This window comes from Lissotriton vulgaris, chromosome 5, assembly GCF_964263255.1.
Source record: "Lissotriton vulgaris chromosome 5, aLisVul1.2, whole genome shotgun sequence".
Taxonomy (NCBI): domain Eukaryota; kingdom Metazoa; phylum Chordata; class Amphibia; order Caudata; family Salamandridae; genus Lissotriton; species Lissotriton vulgaris.
In genome coordinates, this window is record NC_141693.1 from 129,839,129 (window position 1) to 129,862,122 (window position 22,994).

Below are 22,994 nucleotides of genomic sequence, written 5' to 3' on the forward strand. Positions count from 1 at the left end.
CTCGAAACAAACTTTAAGGTATAGGGTTCTTTAGAGATCATCACTTAGTCCTACATTATTTAACATATATATCACCTCTGTTTACTCTGATTGGCTCTTCCGGGATTTCCACCACATCTGATGCGGACGATACCCAATTGATCTTGTTGCAAGAATTTGTGTGGCTCTGAACTCAATTTTAAGATCTTTCTCAACAGTATCATCCTCTGAATGGAGCATAAACCCTAAAGTGTAATACAAACATGAAGGAGATAATTGTATTTGATCACAACAGCATTTTACTCCTCAGATGTGGTTTCCTGATATTCTCATGCATCCATCCACCTGTAAGGATGGCTCGGAATCTAGGAGACAAATTTAACCGTTCCCTTTCTTTTTGCTCAAGTTTTATCAGTGTTGGGCACCTGTTTTTCCTTAAAGAAGTCGTTTAATTTTATTTTTATTTCTCCCTCTGACAGCAAGAAAAACAGTGGGCCTTATGCACATCACCTCAAAGCTGGACTAATATAATAAACTCAACCTAGGGATTGCTAAACAATTGCTTAATAAGCTTCAAGTGGTCCAAAATGTTGCAGTTAAACTTGCTCTTAAGCTCCCACCCAACTGTTCGTTCTCTGAGGGACTCAAGAATTGCACAAGCTTCCTGTCCAAAAGTGGATCCTGTTCAAATACCTGACCTTGGTATTCAGAATGTTCCATCTCACAGGCCCTAAGTACCTTTCTGATTGCTTTATGCACCAAAGGACCCAAAGGACTTCCAATTCAAACTTGGTAGCTATTCCTTCTTCAGGCTTAAAATAAGAGGAGAAACATCTTTTGCTGTGTTGGGTTCTAAAGCCTGGTACAAGTTTCCTAGATCACTGAGATTCATAGAGAGTGAATTTGCCTTCAAGAAATGTCTTAAAAGTTAGCTTTTTTCTTATCTGATTACCTATGTAAAATGATGAGTTCCCCTCCTCTTAACCTTCTGGCAACTACCTGATTTGACTGCTAAAACTGCTCATGCACTACGCGAATAACACAATACGTGATTGGAGGAGGAGCTCTGTAGCTAGCGTGAGCCGCCGCCACGAGCTTCACAGCATTTCGGCGTTCAGACCCCGGGACCCCATCAACTTCCACCAGCTGCTTTGCCGTTTCTCATCCTCGGCTGCTCCAGACGGCGTGGTGCAGCCCGGCGGTATACTTTTGGTTTTGTGAGGTGCTCTTTATTGGGAGCTCTCTATTACTCCTGTTCTTGCCTTTTGCTGCCTTGTTGCTTCCTGTGTACCACATGGGTCCCTAGATCTACCATGGCTGAGAGGTGTTAGTGGCTTGAAATTGGCTTTGGGCAGGCGGAATCTATTTGACGAACCCCTTCATTCCTTGACAGCCATACCTAAGGAGACACTGAGGGACACATGTTACACGCAATAGGAGGTAGAAAGATGGATGAGGGTGTATTCACTTTCTTCTGATATTCAATACTTGCGCCTTGATCCACCCATGCAATCTTTTTTAACATTTGATATACAGCACTTTATGCACTTTATTCTCCCCATGCTTTGCATCAACATATTCCACAGACATGTCCCTTCTCCTAAGTGTAATGACTGGTCATGTAGATTAGCGGCCTGTCCGTGTGACCAGGTCTCAACTCAAAGCACTTTACATGTTACGTTTTTCAGTACCTTTCATGCTTCTCATAGAACTTTAGTTCTGAAACCTTTTTTAATTAGGCATCCCTGCGTCCTTGCACAGAAGCCTTGCACTTTTTACAATCTGTGAGACCTGAGGAATTTGCCTTTACTGTGTACTCCTTTCTGAGGCTGGTGCTTAAGAGAAGGGATTGTTATGGCCAGCCCGGTTAATAAGAATAATGCAAGTGTTTTGCTATCTGTGATAAATTTTATGTCACCCTTTTTTTTTTGTCTGGAATTTCGGCCTCAATTGTACAGACTGTGTGGGTAGAATTTTAACTAATCATAAGTATTTTGATCATTTTACGACTTATGTTTTCAATATGTAGAATCGCACTTGGAAATGTTTCCATGGGATTTTGTTTCCGTGTAGCATGATTTCCTTTGGGGGTGTTGTTTCAAGTTGCCATATTTTATTGTGTAATGTACTGTTTTTAAACGTTTATGGTCTAATTGCTCAGACGGAATAAATGTAATTTTACTTGACTTATGTAAAAGGTTGACTGAAAGACTTTTAGCTCTGAATTTGATCCTTGTGACATAAATGCTAATGTTCTGACTTTCTTGTAGGTGTGTTAGTAAATGGTCTGGGGGCATATTAACAATCGGCAGCGATAATTATCGCTGGCCGTGCCTAGCGCGAGTTTCCCTATCTCCGGCTATAGCTGGAATTCATCGCCAAGCTAGCGCTGTATCTACAACGCTTGGAACATTGGCGATGAAAATTCCAGCGATAGCAGGGAAATGTCCCAACATCACTGGAAAACCAGCGATGTTCCCTGCAAAACAGCAATGACCTTGCTGATACCACCCTGTGGTCTTAACCCCACATTCCACATCCCATGCAAAGAATGCCTAACACTGGATTTTAGCAGACATTAAAATCCAGCATTAATGGCCGGTTAGCGAGATTTTGATTATCGCTACACCAGCCGGGGCATTGTTGTAACTATCGGGAAGCTGCATTCGCGATATTTTTCCATGTAGTCTATTGAGGCATGCTACTTTGTATCTCATTAACGATGCAATGCAAAGCGGGTGCTAAATCACGGAAACACGCGCTAGTGTGTCCTTGCTAATATTGCAATAAAATTATCGCCGCTTTTCGGCCGAAAATGGACGCTAAAGCAGCGATAATTTTATCTCCCCCTCTTGTTAATATGCCCCCTGGTGTCTGAAACAGCGCCAGAATGTTGCGCTTAATAAGTGCCTAATCATTCATTCATTCTCTGTGTAAAACCAAAAATACTCTTCAAGTTAAACATATAGTTCACCCCTGCCCAGCACTTAATAGTAATGCGTTTCCACTCTTCGCCCCTTTCATGATGGCATAAAATGAGCCGTTCCCTCAGCATAATTGTCACATAGCAGGGATAGGTCACGGCTGGCATTCCCTATACAGCATTTAGAGAATGTTTTGAAAATTTAACACAAATAGTTTCCAAATATGTTTTAAAAAACTGAAAACATACCGGCTTCTGAACAGAAAGACTCATTTTTCCAGGAGAATGATTTAAAACTAGGCTTGGTAAGAGCAAATTTTTCCAAGTCATGGGAGACTTTCCTGTCTCAGGATGTGATATGGTCTGTTCCTGATGTATTGTGTGCTCCCACAATAAATAGCTTTATTCAAAAATGGATAAAAGTCGTTCAGAGCTGCAGCATGGACAGCACCGCAGGACTGACATCATTTCTGGGAGACAGATTAGCCAGAACCGACCCTGTTTAAAGCCTTTGACCTTTTTCTGAATTCTAATGACTCACAGCAAGGTCATACATCAGTGAGTCCAAAAGTACGCATCTGGAAAATTGCACAATTGCAACTCCTTAAAGCATATGGGTTTGAAACAACCCACCAATTAGTGATCTCAGAGTTTTTTTATAGGAGGATGGAAAAAACGCGTTTCCAGCCCTGAGCCCATTTGAGGTCTGGTATGACATTGTTGGGATATTAAATTATATGCAAATACGCATCTACTTTGCATTTCCAATTATTATTTACAACAGCTGGGATGACCTGGAGCCATCAGGCCAATATTACAGTGCTTATGCAAACACTAAGGGGGTCATTAGGATGGCGGGCGGATTGCCCCCGCCAGGCTGGTGGCCCGCCATCCGCACCTAAATTCCCCCGCCATATTAGGATGGCGGGGGGGGACCGCGGCGGATGGAAAGACCGTCCGCCGCTTTTCCACCCCGGTCGCCTTGCGGCCGGGGCGGAAAATGTTTAATATGGTGGCGGTGTCTATAAGACACCGCCAGCCATATTAACATGGCCCAAAACATATGCCGCCACGGAAAGGCATGCTGTCTTCACTTCAGGGGCCCCCTGCGGGCCCCCGGAGTGAAGGACAGGTGGGGTGTGCACACGGGGGGTACCTGTGTTACCCCCCTGCATTTGCATTTGCATTAACAAAGCGGCAGGCACAGCGCGGTGCCAGCTGCTTTGTTAATGCAAATTCATATATGCATTTTTAGCATTGTGGCGGGCGGTGCTGAGAGCACCACCCGCCACAATGTAAAAATGCAGGCAGTATGTGCCCGCCACAGTGGCAGGCACATCCTAATCCCCCCCACGGGACCCCCGCCCTTATTGCGGGCGGTCCCAAACACCGATAGGATGGCAGGCGGACTAAGTCCGCCCGCCATCCTAATGACCCCCTATATTTGTCCATACAAGCCCCTGTACTCACCGCCAGTGGCAGAGGGAAAGTTCTCAACACACTACCTTCCATTCAACTATCGGCAGATTCATTGACTACATTACACCCACCTTAAGGTATCTGCAGTTTCTGTCGCTGTAGACACACACTAAGGAGCAGATATATTATTTCTAATATAATATAATAAGTTTAATTATCTACTATGATATAGTGCTGTTGCTATTTTCCCTTGCGCCTATGCACAAACAGACTGCCTGGCGTCATGCACACCCCTTTTCACTAAGGAGAGTTCAAGATGTTTAGCATTGGTTTGTTTTGGAAGAGAACCCTTCCAGTAGAGAATACTATGTTCAGGCTAACTTTAAAACTTTTCACACATTGGTCTTGTGCTATACAATGCAATGTATGGAAAGTTATGAGAATTAACGTAATTTCTCTTTGTTAGCGTCTTCTTCAAGGAGGCATTTTTTTGTGTAAAGCCCTGTTTATCAAATGTAGCAGATATGGCTTTCCATCAAAAACCACGAATGGTAACACGGGAGCAAAGTAGCACAAAGCAATGTAAAGTGCTAGTTGCATTATTGTTAGGGCTACTATTGCGAGCAATTACAATTGTGTGTTGGAAAGTAAATACATTATCGAGACATTATGCTCGTTATGACAAGCCTGTCATTTTATGTGTAGAGTTCTCCTCCCTGACTGGGGAGTCTCCGCACTCGTAAACTTATTATTAAAATGCAGTTTTGTGAATACTGAAAAACTTACATCATCATCAAGTATAAACTCGCATCACCATGCAGCCACACACCACCAGGAACACCCACTATCCAACGAATTGGAGCACACTCCCCACAGACGAGACCCCCACAATTATGCAGATCATCCATTCAGGATCCACAGCAAACCCCTGCCCTCACCAGATTTACAGCCTGGGAAGAACTCTGATCAGCTCCAACATCACCACCTTCAACAACTCCTCCACCCATAGCAGACCATTCCTGGATAGCTAGAAACATGCAGTAGTCAGAGCTCTCCTGCAGAAACCCTCAGCAAATCCAAATGAACTCAGCAACTACACTCCTATATCACTCCTTCCTTTCCTGTCCAACGTCCTGGAGGAAGAAATCAACAGGCAATTCTCTGCCCATCTTGAACAGCACCTCCTCCTGGACCACACCCAGTCAGGGTTTTGCAGCAACCACAGCATGGAAGCCGCCCTCTTGGTAGCAACAACTGACATACGGTCCATCATGGATAGAAGTGAAACGTCCACTCTCATCCTTCTCAAGCTCTCAACAGCCTTTGACACATCTACCATGGCAACCTCATTGACAGACTCTGGGATTCTGATATTCAAGGACCTGCCCTGAGATATATCGTCTCCTTTCTCTCCAGCAGAGCTCGAAGAGACTTCCCCCCATACACCTCTGAATCGAAGACGCTCGTCAGCCCACCCTCTTCAACGTATACATGGCTGCACTCACCAGCATCATAAGAGACCACGGCATTGACATTGTCTCCTACACTGACACACAGCTCATCCTTTCCCTCACGGACATGAACACCACCACCAGGACTAATTTCATATCTTGCATGACCAGCGTGGCCAACTGGAGAACTACCTTTAACTGAACATGGAGAAAATGAAGATCCTGATATTCAGAAAGAGATCTCCATGGAACTCCTCCTGGTAGCCATCCAAACTAGGTCCCACCCCCAAAGACCATACCAGAAACCTCAGCATCATCTAAGATGCTAAACTCTCGATAAATAAACAAGTTAACATTGAGACCACATCCTGTTGCCTCCTCCTCAGAATGCTTTGCAAGATCCTCAAATGGCTCCCCACACACACAAGATGTACGCTCACCCAGGCCCTCATAACAGTTTGACAAATAAGCTTTCCTTTTCAAAGATCAGACAAAATCCAGGGTGACAGTTTGTTAGAAACTGGGTTTCTGGTTGGCAGAGTTATGCATCCTGTCCAAGCACAAACCACAATCCGAGTCAGACTAAGAGCCTGATTACGGGTTTGGCATGCTTGGATCAGGCCACCACGCCAGCTCTCTGATCCAAGATGCCAAACCCACATGCCATATTCTGATTGGAATACAGGTCAGGTGGCCCTGCGATGGCTGGCCCATGGCTGTGACTTTCAAAGGCTTGTATGTGAGCCTTTGAAAGGCAGTGTTGTGTGACTGCTACATCATGTTCATGCACGGCATGGACTCCTAAATCCATGCCGTGCAGGAACTGGTGGTGCATGCATAAAGGGGGCACAACAAGTCCCACCATGCATGCATCCCCTGTCTCTGAGGCAACAGGGGGGCCTTTAGGGGCCCCTGAGCTTTCTAACTACCACACTTTTCATGGTGCGCTCACTGCCATGAAAACTGTGGCGGTTAGGAAATTCGTAATTTGCTTGGCAGGCATCAGACCACTGTAAGACCATGAGGGATACACGATCCTTTGGCAGTCCGACTGCCTAACTCCTAATCGGACCTCCAAACGTAGGCCTTGAGTCAGATACAGTCTGCAAATTAACCTGTGCTCTTCCCCTGGCAGCTTGGCACAGAGCAGGCAGGCTTAACTTAAGAGGCAATGTGCAAATAGTTTGTACAACACTACAAACAGTAAAACAGTGAAAACACCACACACAAAAATACCACCCCTGGTTAGAAAAATAGAGCAAAACGACAAAAACGCAACAAGTAGCATCGAAGTTATAGATTTTTAAAGAACATCTTGAAATGTAGTACTTAAAAGCTTAAAGCTCCAACCTGCGCTGTCTGCTTGCACTAGACCTGGTCAAAACTTAAAGTTCAGGCTGACCGTGATGGAGCATGGGTCAGATACAGGGACCAACCTTGGCCCGCTGAAACAGTACCTTGGTTCGTAGTTGCATCGATGTTGAGGAGGGAATGCAAGGAGCAAAGGAGGCGATGCTTCGGCATTGATCCTTGGTATGTAGGCGATGCGTCAGCTCCGAGCCACGCAAAGTCAAACATGCATTGGGAATGGAGGCAATGCATGTCGCCATCGGCGATATGATGCACTCGATCTTCGCTGCGGCGGTAATGTGTCGGTGTCGATGGAAATGTGCCAGTTCTGGGCACTACAACAGCATCAGTGCATGGATTTCTGCTGGGACAGCACTTCATATGCTCTTTAAGGGCTCAGGGCTGGATTAACACCACTTGGCAGGGCACGACTCACAGTTGGCAGAGTCCAGGGGCCCGATTCACAAAAGTAAACTGAGATGAAAGTCTAACTTTACAACTTTTGACATTCACTAAGGGCATTTACTTCTCGTAAATGCCCTTTGTGAATACCAAAAGTTAACCTTTATGACTTGACCGAAAGTCATAAAGTTAGGCTTTTGTCTTATTTTAACTTTGTGAATCGGGTCCCAGGTGCTGTGGCAGGGTTGTTGGAAGTCTTTGATGTTCCTTAGACTTCAGTACAGGAGGCAATCAGATAAGCCCTTGTAGGCCCTCTGGGTTCAAGTGGTGTAGGCCCAGTCCTTCTCAACCACGCAAAGGGGACAGCAGGCATGTCAGCACAGTAGCACAGTAGAAATTCAGTTCTTCCAGAGCAGCAGTCCAGCAGAGTGGCAGTCCTTCAGCAGAACAGCAGTCCTTCTTCCTGGCAGAATACCCACAGGTTCAGAAGTGTACTCCAGTGGTAGGGTCAGAAGTCCAGTTCTTATACCCAGTGATGCCTTTGAAGTGGGAGAGACATCGAGGAGGGGCTCTGAAATGCACAGAGAAAAAATATTTTAAAATGATTTAAAAATATCCTGTGCCGCAATTGTTTCTTGTATAATTGAAGGACTGGTCATTTTTTTGTATTTTCATGAGTTATGTAATTGGTTTTGTAATTGTCTAATGTCAAATGTGCTGTTGCCATTCATGTTGTATCCAATTTCATTATTGCTTGTTCTTCTTGGTTTTGACATGATATACATGTTGAACGTGTATGCTAAAGAGTAATTGAATCATGAAGGTGTAATAAAAACACCAAACCACTTTAGCTGTCAAAGTGGTTTGTGCCTAAATGTTACTAATCTGAGTAACACACCCAAACATCTTGTTGTATAAAACTATTACTGAGGCATAGTTTGTGTATGGTATTAGGCCCAACCCCCTTTTTAAAAAAAAATCTTTCTAAAAGTTGCATTTTTGAAATGGTAATGAGAAATTCTACTTTACCATTAAATAGGATTTATCATTACAATTCCATAGGTACTAAATATGACAGCTCTACGTCCTTCCAATTGCCAATTACACTTATTAGATGTAACAAAGAATCCACAATGTAAGCCTATGGGAGGGTAATTACTAATTTGGGAGTTTTTCACTACCAAGACATGCAAAACATAAAAGGACCTAGGGCCTATCTTAGGGGTGATTTATATGTGATGAAACAGGGGATTAGGGTTTAGCACATGGCAGTGTAAACTGCACACACAGGCTCTGCAGCTACAGGCCTGAGACTTGTTTTAAAGGACTACTTAAGTGGATGGCGCAATCAGTGCTGCAGACCCACTAGTAGCATTTAATCTACATTTAGTGCACTTTCCTAGGGAATTATAGGTAAATTAACTATGGCAATTGTAGATGAGTCAATCAAACCATGTTTAGGGGGAAAACACATGCACTTTAGCGCTGGGTAGCAGTGGTAAAGTGACTATAGTCCTATAACCAACAAAAACAGATCAGAAAAATTGGCGGACACCAAGGAAGAGGTTTGGGGGAAGACCCCCTAAGGCTGACAGCTCTAACTCAGTTTGTCTGTTTCTGGGGCTTTTGCAATTGTTCAGTGGCTTTACTTCTTTAAAGTTGAGAAATGAAAGGAGGACCCCGCACAGGTTAATTGGGGACTGGGGGGATAGTAAATCTAAAACAGACTCGAGCGTCCCCTCAACAAAGAAAACACACAAGTTGAGTATTTTACCCAAGAACCAGCATGCCGTTATTTCGGCGGGAAAGGTAAAGTTACAAGATTTTGGATAATAATCTCTAAGAGCGAACTTCAACTGGGGAGGCAAAGTTTGTGGGTCAACAATCTTATATTTCTGCAGTGACCAAGTCTTTAGTGAATTGCGTATCTAGGAGTGTATTTCTTAAAAAAATTTCCACACATAAGCATTTTAAAATTCAAACATAAGCATTAGTTTCTACGAGAATGAATAACACAGATGAAACAATTTAGAGTGATTTAAAAAGATATTTTCCACACCATGAATTTCGTAAACCTCTGTTGTACATTTATTACATATTCAAAATTAATCTTCATACAGTATACAAATTTTTAAAAAAACATGATTATACATTTCATAAAAACAATTTAAAACAAGAATCACAAGTCGAAGCGGCGTTTCGGTATTCTGTATTTGTACCTTCTTCAGGACTGATTCTTAAATTAGGTAGGGCAAGTCGCCCACTGGACACAGTTTTACTTCAATTCTGCACCTTGTAGCCTTCGGATTATTTATATCTCCGGGATATTAGTTCTCAGTGTTTGATGTCACTGGTATTTGAGGTAAATTAGCTTGGTCTTGGACTGCCAGGAGGAGCCACCGTCTTCCTAATTATGGGTTTCATCAATGACCCATTCAATATTGGGTGACTGGCGCAATATTCAGGATAAGTTGCTACCAAGTTCCTCCTTTCTGGGTTCGAAGTTCTTTCTTAAATATCAAGTTCGGCCTCCCTGCTCCTGTTCCCTGGCAGTCAGTCCACACGTCCTTCCACAGGTCTGATACGAGCCGTCACGAACGCGGTTCTTGGGTAAAATACTCAACTTGTGTGTTTTCTTTGTTGAGGGGACGCTCAAGTCTGTTTTAGATTTACTTCTTTAAAACCTTCGCTGCTCATGACGAGCTGAGCTTGTCATGAGGCACACTGGTCGTGTGCTTATGACGAGCTGAGCTCGTAATGAAACAATGGGATTCATCCATCAATCAGCACAGGAGGGGAAAAGCCATAGCAGCCAAGGTGTTAAAGACATGTTCTCTGGGGTACTGCAGAGTGGTTGGATGAACTTTGATTTGTGAAGAGAAGGCTTTGGGTATTCTCATGGACAAGGAAAAATAATTGTCAGCGATTAGAGATACCACCTCTAGTCGATCAGACTGTAAAACATGTTTTTCTATTTAGATTTTCTTGTATAGCAACTGTTGACTATAAAAGCAAAGAGACTGACAGATGGTACTGGACAGTCACTCAAGCACTAGCAGTAAGGTTCTCCTGTTTCAGCCATATCACATAAAGTGAGCACTAAAAGTGCTCATTTAAAACACTGCCTTTACTATAGTTGTGGGCTGACTGGTGTCTTAAACAGTTGAACAGCTTGTGCAGCGTTAATACTGCCATAGACAGTGGGACATGGTTGCTTGTCACTTTAAAGTCATATATAGCTTTCAATTAATATGTAGCATCATTTGTTGATATAGCTATGGTAAACATAAAATAACATAATCAAAGCAGCACAATTAAAATATAACAGTGCACAACACAACAACCACAGTAGAACACAACATCACATTACAATGATGCAGCACAAAACAAAAACAGAACACCTCACCACAAGAACAAATTGCTATGCAACAAATAGGCATAAACCTCAATAATACAGCTTTCATTATACAGTTTTAACTAACCACCAAGAACATAAAATAGCTCCAGACAAAAATGTGTTGTGTTCCAGCCCTATGATTGCCCAGAAAGCAGGCATTTATTTAAGAATGGACAACTCAAGGGATTCTAATCACCCCCCAACCCGAAAGAAGAACTTTAACACTAGCAACAGCAGCCAACATGTGTAATGTACAATAGTAGCTCCCAATGGGTTGGGTCACACTAATGGATACTGAGATGACAAGTGAGTCATGAGAAATGTCCATTATTTAAGAACAAGAAACACACCACACTACTCCCACCAAATTCCCATAATCTAAGTGTCACCTCCAAGCAGACAAGTCATTTGAACAGCAAGCAAATATCATCATGAAAACAGGTTTCCAACATCTGCATCTTCTCACATACAGGATCCTCCTGTGCCCCTGGATTTTTCCTTAGTTCTTGAACATTAGACCATTATGTTTATTGTGTCTTTTCTTTACAGGTTCTCTTCAACGCCTATTGGGCGCAACTGAACTCACCTATACATAAAACATTGTTAGGTACATTACATATTTTTTGATTTTATATTAACACTTTTACATTTCATGTGAGTAAGGTGAGGATAACGTGCATATCCTTGTCCTGAAGAAGGAGTCCTTGCGCTCCGAAACATGTTGACACTCTGAAGCGGTTCCGACTTGCCTTATCGGGTCCGCCCGAGACCACTAAACTTTCCGTGTCCTCGGGCACTTGTTTTAAATTGTGCACTTGAAGTATTTTCTAAGAGCTTTTTGTTCTGTGCTTAGTACCCTGTCCTCATAAAGAGTACAGGGCTGTTGTGATTCTTAATAAATATACTGTTTATTTTCATAACACTTGTGTGGTGTCCTTTCACTTGGTGTTCAAGGGGTATGTGATGGTATTACAGCTGGCTTAACACGCCCTCTAGAGTTTAGCCCGAAGACTGCTCGTATCCACGCTACTAGGATAGCTGGTCTAAGGTTGACTTACAACCGATCACCACAAGGGTCGTTTGGAACGATACATAGTGGTCGCTAGAATAGCGAACGCTGCATATCGGGCCAACATCTCACACATTGCAATCAGGTTGTATGTTTAGAGAATGTGAACTCTTTCCATTTCTGAAAAGGAACTCATTGTCAGATATAGAGTACACTAGAACATGTGACTCATCAATACATCCACTGACATGGGGAAAGTGTGCAGTTTGATAAAAAAAATTAAAATGGTTAACTGTAATTTCTGTGCAGTTTTTGGAAATTTTATAAAATATTAATTTTTGATAGCATTGCATCAAGAAAGCTCTGAAAAGCTGGGAGAGTGCATTTTATGATACCCCATCTGCTTCACATTCGCAACTTGCTAAACCCTTCTTCGGCTATTTGAACTAGTTCACACTTAGGCTTCCATAGAATTTTTTTCACATTAGCTATCAATGCCAAATTTACGTCCTTCTTTTCCAAGATACTGGGGATTCCAAACGTACATAGGATTCTTGGGGAAAAATAGGAAAAAGTGCTCTGCAAAAGTGTCTGTTTTTTTCCCTACAAAATGGCATAAACAAAAGGTAGCTGTATAGTAGCCATTTTCCTGGCTTTCAGGAACATGCAGAGCTGTATCAAAAAAACTATGGGCATCATTAGGTTGGACAAAGTCATGTCATGCAGTTCCATGCCAACGTGGCAGGCTCCGCGTGATGCCTGCCATGTTGTGCATGGAACTGCAGGGGGGCACCATAGGTACCATCTATGCGCACCCCCCAACCCCCAAAATACCTGGGGGCTCGCTTGCGAGAACCGCCTGCCTTTCCGTGGCTGCTAATTCAATACCCAGCATGCATCATAATATGGATGGCGGTGTCTACCAGACACTGCTACCATATTAACAACTTTTCCATCCGGTAGGCAATCGGGCGGAAAACCGGTGGAGGGTCTTTCCGTCCGCCGGGGTCCCCCCGCCATAGTAATATGGTGGGGGGGAATTGACATGCGGGTGAGCACAAATGTCGGGGGGTGGCGGGCGGTGGCAATCCGCCCGACATGCTAATGGGCCCTTATGTTTGGCATTTTTCAAATACGTAACCCATTTTTCCTTTAAATGTGTGCTTTCAACCTACTTTCAGTTTGTGGTAAACACCAGGGTGACACCCATGGGTGATTCTGGAAAGCTGTAGATTTATGGAAAAGTAATTAGAAATCTGAATTCAGCAAGGGATCATTTGTGTAGATCCCTCAAGGTTTTCTCAAAGAAATTAACTATTGAAATAAAAAAAATATTTTAAATGATTAGGAACAAACATTTGTGAAAACGTTTTCGTTTATAACGTCTTGTCGCGATGGCCAAATTACAAAAGCAATGTGTAATGTAATGTATACTTGTTTCATAAAGTGCGTTATTACCCAAAGGTAATACTAATGGTTTGACGGCAGTGTCAGTAGATGAAATGGGATCATAGAGCTTCTCTGATTGATTCAGAAAAAAACAATGTTTTTAACTGTTTTCTAAACTGCAGCAGATTGGACTGATAGCTCGAAGTTAAAGGCAAGGAGTTCGAAAGTTTACCTGCCCCAAAGGCAAAGATTCTCCTGCCCCATCTATCTTTATTTATTCTGGGAACAGTTGCCAATCGGTTTGACCTGGATCTGAGGTTTTGATTAGGAGCGTGCCATGAGAAGATTTTTTGAAAATATTCTAGCCCAGTCTGATGCAGGGCGTTATGAACCAGACACAGTGCCTTAAACTTGATGTTGTCACTCACAGGAAGCCAGTGTAGCCCTTGCAAATCCTGAGTGATAGGGGCAAATTTGGGAACTGTCAGAATCAATCTGTCATCTGCATTTTGTAAAGATAGGAGTTTTTTCAACAGTTGCTTTTGTGTACCAAGGTACAGGGGATTAAAGTAGTCCATCCTTGAGATGACAAGTGCCAGTTACTGTTTTTTGTCGCTCCACCGGAATGAAAGGGAAAATCTTCTTCAGCAACCTAAGCAGGAAAAAGCATAATGGTGTAGTTTGGTTAATTCGCTCAGAGCAACATAATTTGGTATAGAAAATGACGTCCACATTTCTGACATTTTGAACAGGAAGAGGAAGGGGGGCAAGATCAGATGGCCACCATGATATGTTCCAAAAAGAGGTGTGATTCCCAAAGGGCAGAACCTCAGTTTTATCTGAGTGTAGCAGTTTTCTGCATCAACTTGGCTGTGTGAGACATGCAGCAGCAGACGTTTATTGCTTCCTTTTCATCGTCAGATGATATGGACACCACAATTTGCGTGTTATCGGTGTAGGAAAAAACAGCAAAACCATAACTGCGAATGAGCTTTATCAGAGGAGTGACATAGGCTTTGAAAGGTGTGGGGCTGATGGAAGACCTCTGAGGCACTCTTCAGGGGAGAGAGAAAGGGTCTGAATTGGAGTCTCCCAGCTCCACGGTCTATAGTCTGTCATTTAAAAAGAAATAGCAAGGCCAGTGCTCACTTGTCAAAACCTAGCCACTGAAGCCAATTGAGAAGGAGTGAGTGGTGGACCGTGTCAAAGGTGGCCGATAGATATAATAGAATCAATGCCACCTTTGCACCCTTGTCCACTACCATTCTCAGTTCTTCAGTAGCTGATACCAAGGTCGATTCGATACCCCAGTTTGATCTAAAACTGTACTGTGAGGTGTCAAGGAGCAGATTTGCTTCTAGATACAATACAATTTGGAATATCAACAAGGACTCAACCCAGTCCCAAACCTGTGGCTCCTCCATTACTTCAGGAATCCCCACTATCCATAGATTTGACCGCTAATTGTAATTTTCCATAACTTGTAACTTTGATTCAAGATTCTCCATATTTTGTTTAATTTGTGTTATTTTCTGCTCACAAACTACTACCCGTTGTTCATCTTCAGCTAACCGCACTGGGACTTTTGACATTGTGTCCTCAATTTGCGACAGTCTTTCATGTAGCAAAGTGATCCCTTGTGATTGTATCATCCGTAATTCCTTAATCTAAGACAAAAATAACCTCAAACATGTCTTTCACTGACAGACTGGGTTCTTTTCCATTGCCTACACCCTGGGGAGATTCATCATTGTCTACTATAATGGCAGTGGGTTGAGTGTTTTTTACTATCTCTTCTGGCCTTACCTCCTGTTGAAAGGCAGCCGTGCAGACTGTATTGGTATTATATTTGTTGCTTGGCCAGTAGAGTTATTGGCTGTTGCCGCCATATGAGACTTTGAAAAGAAGGGATACTGCTTACAGTAGGTTAGAGTGGAAAAGGGTTCCGCAAGCTCAGAGATAGACACCTTATGGAGGTTCACAGCTTCTATATTACTTTAGGGTTCTTCAGTTCTTTCTAGACTCAGATCGTGTGACTCTTCAAATACAATGGCATCGCCTTTTTCTGTATCTAGTGGAAGATCTGAAGCCTGTAACTTATCGGCCTCCAACAGCTGCTGCACCTTAAGATCCATCCTCTACTGTGCATTGTGTAGTGTGCGGGAGCTTTCTAGTGCTTTCTCTAGACCACACTTATTGCGTGACCTCTGAACAGGGGTAGGTTGGCTAGCCAAAAGAGAATTAGCAGTTATGGGCTGTTGCTTAAATGTGCGCATGCTGCAAATCCTTTATCTTCAGTTCTCCTTTTTCCCCCTTTTCATCCCTCCTTCCTTCATGGCTGTATCTCCTGATCGATATCCTGGTATCACAAAGCCTCCTCCTTTCTCTTTCCAACCTCCACTGCTGCTTTTCCCCTTCTATTTTCTTCCTCTCCCTTCTCTCCTTCTCCTTCTAGTGCTTCTCTACTTTCAGACGTCAGACCAAACTTTGTATCACCACAAGGAATATGCATCGTAACACCCCCAGTTCTCACTCCCACATTGAAGCTCTGGAGGGAAGGGCCTCTAATATCACAGGAGAACTGGTGGCGGATTTCTAAGGAGTAGCATAAGAACAACACACAGCACTGCTCCCCGTACTGTGTAATCTTACCCTCTCCTTCCCGTGCCATCGGAGCCAGGTTACAATGGTCTCTCAAGATGTTCTGCATAGTTTATTTCCGATTGTAGAGGTTGCCCCGTCTCAGATTCTCAAATGAGCAACGGGAAAATAAAATTGAGCTTTGCTTCACTCAAATCCGCCATGGCCTCAGCATCTCCATCCTAGCCGCGACGCTTCTCCTCTACTTCTGGGCATGACCGGGTGGAATGCTCTAGTCGTAACGCATGTGGGTAGCATCCAAACTGCCTCAATGAGAGATACGATACAATTTGGTCATTCATGGCTTTCTCTGATATTTCTGCTGGGAAACAAAGGTGTGATATATTCCTGTAATTTTTTACATCATTTGGGTCCAGTGATTTTTTTTTTTTAACAGCAGTAAAAGGAGGTTTTTTTTGCAAATAGTTGTGAACTTTCCCATGATCATTATTTTATTAAATAGATCTGTAAGCGGCCCTGCACCTAGACTAGAGATCACATGTAGTACATGAAGGGGACATGGGTCTGCGGGGGCACAGATTTGGTGGAAATGATGAATTGGATGCCCTTATCTTTAGAGAATGGATTACATTTTTCAAAATTTGTATCAACAAGGTTATTGAGGAGAAATTGGGTGTCTAGGCCATCTGCAGTGGCCGGGGCATCTCCTACACAGGAAGTTGTCTGATTTTGCTTAAAAACATGGAAGATAGTATTAACTTTGGTTTGAAAGAACTCTGCAAGTTGATTGCAGAAGGATTGATCGGGGTTAAATGTGTTGCGTAAGCCGCTAGCTTAAAGGTTTCCCCTCCCACTGGTATTCCCGCTATGTCTGTGTTGGTTCTAATCATGTTTAGTAGTGGTTCTATCGCTAGAAGGAATAGGGCGGGGGAGAGCGGGCACCCTTACCGGGTCCCACGCTCCAGGTGGAGTAGGTCTGATGTCCCTCCATTGACTACCACTCGTGCTTTGGGATCATTGTAAAGGGCTAAAACCATCTTCCTGTAGTTGGGACCGAGCCCAAATTTCTGCATGCACTGATCTAGGAATGGCCAGGACACTCTGCCGAATGCCTTTTCTGCATCTAGGGCTATCATTACAGCTGCATTACTGCTCTTGGAGGAGTGGTTTATTATGTGGCAAAGCAGCCTTGTGTTGTCGTGGGACATGCGGTTTTTAAGATAGCCTACTTGTGATTAACTTGTGGAACCTCCTGAGGCTCAGCCGGGAGTAGAATTGCTTGTGTTACCGATTTTTAAATCACTGAATTGCTTTTAAAACTTCACTTACTCGCTTCCTGGCACCAGACACTCTTGGGCAGGGCTCTTTGTTTCACAGCGGATTAAGCGCTGTAAAGGGAAATATCTTGACAATTTCAGCCGCCATTCTCCTCGCTAAGGCACGGGACACGCCCACTTACGAGGCCACACCCCCCCCTGCCTCCCCGCCCCAACCCCTCCTATAAACATGTGTATCCACCGGAAGCGCAGCGGACGAGCGCAGCGGGCGCGACGAATGCGCGCCAAAGGCGCGCAAAAGGCAAGCTCGTCTGCGCTCGTCCGCGCCGAGGACGGGCCTAGGGCCACCCCCCCTATATCACCTCCTCCCGGGCGCATTCACAATACGGTGCCACTGACTTACACCGCCGCTCAACTCTTAAGCATCAGACCGAGTTTAGATGAAGTTCACATTCCGCCTTGCTTCATCTACACTAACCTCGATATACAACCACTTAACTGTCCCATGTGCACTCAAAACACCTCTGCTTCCGCCACAACCACATGCCCACAGGTATCAGCAGCACTAATAAATGTACGGTCTCTGCCGAAACACAAATACGAAATCGCTGATTTCATTGACTCACAGAGACTAGACATATTGTTTATTACTGAGACTTGGGGAGATGAATCATCTGGTCCTGATTTTAAAGAGGCTACGCCCAGCAACTATTGTGTCCGCAAGCTAGACAGACCAAAAAGGAAAGGAGGTGGTATAGCTATTATACACAAAGACCAATTTAAAATTGCTACCACAGAGCTAAAAGATGTCGAGTGCGAGGCACTCCTCTTTAACATAACCCTCTCAAATAAATCATCATTCAAAGGCACTTTAATCTACCGCCCTCCAGGACCTAGATCCAAATTCCTTTTGTCTCTAGACACCATCATCGAGGTCTCAGTAGGATCACCCTATTTCACCATCTTGGGGGACTTCAATTTCCATCTTGAAGTCGCAGATGATCCGGATACTGCCACCCTAATCAATGACCTAGAGGCAGCTGGTCTTCCACAATTAGTTAAAGAGTCCACACATAAAGCAGGACACACTCTGGACGGACTATTTACCAGTAACTTAAAGATTGCCATCACCAAGGTCATCCCTCTAGCCTGGACAGATCACGCGGCCGTATGTTTTTCCATTCCAACAATCTCTAACAATCCTCTGTCCACACCATCTACACCCATGATTTTCAGAGATTGGAAAAACATAAATCTGGATCTTCTCGCACAAACAATGCGAGATAGCCACACGCCGAATGAACAAGATCCCGTGATAGCCTCTGATACTTACATTAATCAACTAAAGACAGCCTGCAATGTGCTAGCACCTAGCAAAATTTCTCACAGAAATAGAAAAGTTCCATCGGCTCCTTGGTTCACCGAGCCTCTCCGACTGCAGAGACAATACTGCAGGAATCTAGAAAGGCAGTGGCGTCGCCACTTCAATCCCGGCGAAAAGACCATATACAAAAATGCGCTATCAAATTACAAAAAATTTATAATAGCGGAGAAAACCATTTACTACACTAACCAAATCAACCAGGCTAAAAATAGTACAGGCAAACTATTTCAGGTAGTTAACTATCTATCCAACCCCCTTGCCCCTCGCCCAGAAGGATCACAGGCTCTCGCAGATGCCTTGGCCAATTTTTTTGAAGATAAAGTTAGAACTATCTTCACTACTTTCTCTCCCGATCCATCACTCACCTTCACTCATCAAGAGACCACTGAAACTGACCAAGTTTTTCCATTTTTTCAAGCCACTACACAGGAACTTGTCCAACCCTTAATAGCCCAAATTACATCAGGCTCACCTTTCGATCCTTGTCCTCCGGGCGTTTGCAATCTTATCTCTGAAGCCATTGCACCATCACTATCCACAATCTGCAATGCAATGTTTGCTACGGGCGTCTACCCTTCTGTATGGAAGGAGGCTACCATCAAACCTCTTTTGAAAAAACCTACCTTAGACCCCCTTCTCCCTGCTAGCTAAAGGCCCATCACATGTCTCCCGTTCCCTGCTAAGATTTTTGAAAAAATCATGAACATCCAGTTGTCAACTTACATACATAATAACAACTTGTTGGATGATACCCAGTTTGGGTTTCGACAGGGCCACGGAACAGAGACTGCGCTCCTAAAAGCAGCGGATGAGATTAGGTCCACTATGGACAATGGAGGATCAGCAATTCTGATACTCCTAGATCTCTCCGCAGCATTCGACACGGTCGATCACGTCACTCTGATCGACCGTGTCGCGGACATAGGAATAAAGGACAAGGCTAAAGATCTTCTTGCCTCATTTCTATCCAACCGTCCACAAACAGTGAAGATGGGCAACTACACCTCCCAGACGTTCTCCCTACCCTGTGGAGTACCGCAGGGATCCTCGCTAAGCCTGACACTTTTTAATATATATGTGTCGGACTTGGCGAGGGTCATAAAATCCCACGGAATCTCACTGACTGCATATGCTGACGACACACAATTAGTGTTGTCCGTATATAATGACGGCGCCTCTGTAGCAGCCAATTTCCAAAATGGAATGAATGCAATAAGCTTCTGGATGTCATCCAACTGTTTAAAACTGAATTCTGATAAAACAGAAGTGATGACATTCGGGAGGTTGCATCCCACATGGTCTCCGCAATGGTGGCCTGCCCAAATGGGACAACCTCCAGAACCTGTGAGCAAGGTACGAAACCTAGGCGTCATCTTTGATACAAAGATGTCCTTCCAGCATCATGCTAATGCAGTGGTTTCCTCCTCCTTTTACACTTTAAAAAAGATAAAAAAACTAATCCCTTATCTCCCTCCATCAGCAGGCAAAACCTTAGTCAGCACACTAGTCTTTTCCAAAATAGACTATTGTAATGCTCTCCTACTGAACACACAACAGAGGGTTCTTAACAGACTGCAAACGGTGCAAAATGCTGCAGCTAGGACGCTGCTATCCATCCCTAAGTTTGCACCTACCTCCACTTACATCAAACAATTGCATTGGTTACCAGTGAGAAGTAGAATTAAATTCAAGGCTCTATGTATAGCATACAAAGCTATCCACAACCAAGGCCCTTTATTCCTAAAACAAGCGTTTCAGCCACTCGAACACCTCAGAACTCTACGCTCATCCACTGCTCACCTACTCAGAGTCCCCCGAACACGAAGAGTTACTTGGGGAGATAAACGCTTTTCGGTTGCTACAGCCAGGTTGTGGAACACGCTCCCTCTCCACATCAAAACTGCGCCCACACTCCTCAACTTCAGGAAAAAATTAAAGACATGGTTGTTCTCAGCCTGATTACTCCCTCGATCCATTGGAAGTTCTGCAACTTAGAGCCGAGACACCCTTGAGGTATTTGCGCGCTCTAAAAATTGCTCAAATAAATAAATAAACAGTGTATGAGTTTGGGTAAGTGTGCGTTGGGCCGGGATGCGAGGATTTTAGCGTAGATTTTACAATCTACGTTTATAAGTGAGATTGGTCTGTAGTTCTTTGCCTGCTGTGTGTCCTTGCCTTCTTTTGAGATTACTATTATGTTGGCCTCCGCCATTGGCGGTGTCATTCGTTCCATGAAACCATCTGGCCCCGGTGCTTTGTTATCTTTGAGACTGGCTATGGCTCTCCCTATCTCGTCCTCTGTGATGTTTAGGTCAAGCATTTCCCGCTCTTTGTCGGTTAGTGTTGGTGTGGCTATTCGTTCTAGGAGTTCCTTGCCTTCGTCATCTCGTAGGGTGGCGTCCCTCTTATAGAGTTATTCGTAAAAGTCTTTGAAGACCTCAAGTATCTCCTTGTTTGCAGTCTGGGATTTGTTATTTCTGTCTTTGATGGCCGCTATCAAGTGTTGTTTCTGTTTTCCCTTAAGGTAAGATGCCAGATTTTTCCCTGCTTTGTTTGCGGTACACAGATTGATGGCTTTGTACTTGTTTATCCACGTTCCTGCCCTTTCACTTAGGATTCTGTTCAATTCATATTTCTGTTTAGTTCTGCAATCTTTTTGTTTCTTTCTTTCTTCAGCCTTCCCTTGATGGCAAGTACTGTCCCCCTTATAGTGGCTTTTAGGGCGTCCCAGAGCGAGTTCCTGTCTGTCTCGGGGGTGTCATTAATTGCCAGGTATTCTCTTATTGCTGTCTCTATCTCTGCCTTCGCTGTCGTGTTGGTAAGCAGGTTATCGCCGAAACGCCATCTGCGAGTTGGCTTCTCATTGTGTTTCCCTGATAGGACTAGGCTGATGTGTGAGTGGTCTGAAATGCTCCGTGGTCCAATATCAGTGTGGTCTATGAGGTGGGTGTGTGTGTCTGATATGAGGATGTGGTCTATTCTGCTGTAGGAGTTGTGTGGGTTTGAGTAAAATGTGTATTCCCTGGTGTCCGGGTTTTGGAGCCTCCACGGGTCTTTAAGATTTCGTTTGGAGCACAGGTTCTTCAGGATATTGGCCTTTTGTGATGTTTGGCTAGGTCAGTGCGGGTGTCTATCAACGGCTGGGTCCAGGACCTGGTTCATATCACCTGCAACTACTCGAAGCTCGCTTAGTGGTACTGTGTGTAGTTGTGCTCCTACCTTGTCCCAGAAGGGCCTGTCGTCAGTGTTAGGGCCATAGATGTTGGCCACATGTATTGCTTCTTCGCCTCTCTTCAGGCTGGTCACTAGCATTCTACCTTCGATGTCCACCTGCATGTCCCCCAATGTTAGCTTTGATTTCTTGCTAGTTATTGTTACCACCCCGTTCTTTTTGTTCTGTGCGGGTGATCCCACTACCTCGCCTATCCAGCTGGCCTTGAGACGCCTTATGTCTTCAGCTTCTAGCCTGGTTTCATGATGTACATAAATGTCGCTTTTGAGCTTCCTCAGGTATTCTAGGACTTTCCTTCTCTTCACCGGGCTGTTAAGACCTTTAACGTTCAGGGATACTATCTTGATATCGGTTGCGAGGTTGGTTTGGTTGTTGTGTGTCATTTGCTGTGTTGTGCATCTGGCGGTCTATCTGGCCTCATTCTCTGTGCTGCACTGTGATGGCCTCCCTCATATTCTTCGCTTACATGTGAGTGGCTGTATTCATTCCTGCGTTGGGTGCTCCTAGGGAAAGGTGTGGAAGAGTGATAGATAGAGAGATAGAAGACAAAAAATAGTGGTACCCCATGTATGTGCTCCCCGCGCCTCCCTCCCTCTCCTGTGCCCCCCTCCCCGCCCTCCCCCCCTTACTTGCTGAGTGGGTGTGCAACGACAAAGTTCCCTTGCTCCGCATAGTCCCTGAGGTAGTGTTCATGGGTTGAGTCAACAACCTGGCTGTCGCGTTTTGTGTCTCTTTTCCTTTCACGGTACTGGTCAACAGAGAGGTAGGATGTATCATGTCTGTCAATATGGCCGGGATGCCCGTCACCCCCTCCCAACACAATCCCCAAGGATGGGAAGTCAGACGCAGGCTTGAACTTTTGGAAGGCGGGAGGGAGTCACCCTCCCGGCCGTATTTATTAAAATATGAAACAAAATTTAAAACATAAAATAAAAGTTTCATAATCATGTACAATTTTACATTTATTACATTTCGATGAAGACATGTTCTTTGGCTAACCTTAACAGATCTCTAATACAAAGGTTTCCTAGCCGAGTCTAACATCCTGCAAATGCAAACATTCTAAATTAAAATTGTACATCCTAGCATTAAGGGCCAACGGCAAGGTCTTAACCGGTGTCAGATCCCTACTACCAAAACTCTCGCCCTCACGGTGTGAGTGGCGCATGCGCAGAGGACTC